Here is a 2,812-nt window from a genome sequence, read left to right as displayed (position 1 = left end):
ATTTAATAAAAGGCTGCTAAGGCCATTTTATGCCATTTTGGAGTTTGGTCTGTTTATTCCCTGCAGGGACGGGTGGTGGCTCGTATTAGGGGAAAAGAATGGGGACATCTATGCTACCTTAGTCAAGTATTTTTGAAGACCCTCAACTGCTATGATAAGCTTACTGTAGGAAGCAGAAGTATCCCTTAAATCTATCAGAAGTAAGCCCAGGGATACACATAGAAATGGTTGAGAATCAGTGGTTTGGTAGACCAGTACATTTTAGAAAATAAGCATCCCTATAATGAGAAATAAGGCAAAAGTATTGGAAGGTTAGATTTAGAGATGTAAACAACTGAAATGTTTTTGTTTAGACTGAAGTTACTATGACTTACCAACACTGGGGGGTTGATTTAAGTAATTGCAGTACAGCTATGCATAGGGGATATATCTGTGTTATCCTTCAAAGTGCAACTGAAGCCAAAACTCATTTAGTTTTAGATGTAGTGGAGAGGGATTAGAACACCTGTCAGGTTTTTATTGTCACTATTAGGAGGATTCACCCCCTCAAAGTGAAAGAAAATGCCAAAATTTGGATTGTCATCAGAACAGGAATAGATGGGGAATCATCCAATGGCCACACTAATTCTGGTGACCCCACTGACCACCAGGGCTTCCTTCTCTTTGGAGGAATTGCCTCTCACATCCAATTGTGACTATTGGCCAGGAAGTGAAGGGAAATCTCCCCATAAAAGCTGACAGGGGTTGTGACCCTCCTTTACTCTATCCAAAACTAAAAAAAACATGTTGGCTTCAATTCCATTGTAAGATAACTGAAAGTTTAACATGATACAGATTTGTAAGGCCATTTAAAAAACAACTCCTGTAGTGATTCCCTGGTTCCTATGGACCATTTTCAATCACGTACTCCAATTTATAGTTATGAAACCTTTTTTGAACTCTTGCATTCAGCTACTGCAGGTTACAGGAAAACATGTATTATATAAAATGATTCAGTAACTACCCCGTGTCCTGTTTAACTATAAAATAACTCAACATCAACAGAAATGCAATAATAAATTGCAGTGTCCTTGTAAAATCACATGCTGCATGACTGCTCTGCCATGACTCCAAGGAACACAATAAGAAGGTGGAGTGTGGATGAGGAGGTGCTAACCAAATAGACAAGTCTCCTTATGTCTGTGTCATTGCTATCTAATGTCTCCCGTGGGAGGGCAAGTGCAAGGGCTGACTCTGCAACTTGGCTTTTCTAGGTGTTTAATACTTCCGGGGAGGGGTTGATTGGGAAAGGAATGAAGTGAGAGAGAAAGAAAGAGATGTCATTCAATGCAAAGGTTGACAATCACTGACTGAACCGGTTTTATATAAAAGAAGGCTTCCCAGCTTCCCTGTAGATGTGCATTCTCCTTGTTAGCCACAGCCGTGCAGTGTTACCCATCAGTTGCTCAGTTATAGTGTAGAAATGATAGAAATTAGGCTCTCAAACAGTAAATAGTAAAATGCTGAGGGTTATCATTGGTGCCAGTGATCGCAATAATAACCCCCAGCATTGGTGTCAGTGATCGCAATAATAACCCCCAGCATTGGTGTCAGTGACCACAATAATAACCCCCAGCATTGGTGTCAGTGACCACAATAATATCCTCCAGCATTGGTGTCAGTGATCGCAATAATAACCAGCAGCATTGGTGTCAGTCATCACAATAATATCCCCCAGCATTGGTGTCAGTGACCGCAATAACCCCCAGCATTGGTGTCAGTGACCGCAATATTAACCCCCAGCATTGGTGTCAGTCATCGCAATAATAACCCCCAGCATTGGGGTCAGTGATCGCAATAATAACCTCCAGCATTGGTGTCAGTGACGGCAATAATAACCCCCAGCATTGGTGTCAGTGATCGCAATAATAACCCCCAGCATTGGTGTCAGTGATCGCAATAATAACCCCCAGCATTGGGGTCAGTGATCGCATAAATAACCTCCAGCATTGGTGTCAGTGACCGCAATAATAACTCCCAGCATTGGTGTCAGTGATCGCAATAATAACCCCCAGTATTACTGTCAGTGACCGCAATAATAACCTCCAGCATTGGTGTCAATGTCTGCAATAATAACCCCCCGTATTACTGTCAGTGACCGCAATATTAACCCCAGCATTGGTGTCAATGTCTGCAATAATAACCCCCAGTATTACTGTCAGTGACCGCAATAATAACCTCCAGCATTGGTGTCAGTGCCTGCAAAAATCAGCCCAGCATTGGTGTCAGTGATCACAATAATAACCCCCAGCATTGGTGTCAGTGATCACAATAATAACCCCCAGCAATATTATGCTGGATAATAACCTCCAGTATTACTGTCAGTGACCGCACAGTAAGAACTTCCAGTATGTTTCACTGACTGCAATAATAACCCCCCAGGATTGGTGTCAGTGACCGCAATAATAACCCCCAGGATTGGTGTTAGTGACCGCATGTAATTGTACAATGTATAGATATAGATGATAGATGAACAGGATAGATGCTTCTAGCAACAATCACCTATCTCAAACCGCCAAGCTCCCTGCAAGGCACTGTGCTTTGTGAGCCCTGATTGGCTAAAGCCTTGCACCTGACCATGGATCAGGTGCAAGACTTTGGCCAATCAGGTCCCAGTACTCTGTAAGAGCCATGATTGGGCAAAGTCATGGTGACTTTGCCCGATCATGGCACACCTGTCATAATTGTAAACAGTTGGGTGGAGATAGCTGTCACTGTTAGCTCCTCCCAATTGTTTATATGTTGCCGACATTTGTCAAAATGCCATTATGCG

Source organism: Nanorana parkeri, unplaced genomic scaffold (assembly GCF_000935625.1).
Source record: "Nanorana parkeri isolate BGI_ZX_2015 unplaced genomic scaffold, ASM93562v1 scaffold746, whole genome shotgun sequence".
Classification (NCBI taxonomy): domain Eukaryota; kingdom Metazoa; phylum Chordata; class Amphibia; order Anura; family Dicroglossidae; genus Nanorana; species Nanorana parkeri.
Note: the sequence above shows the minus strand (reverse complement) of the source record.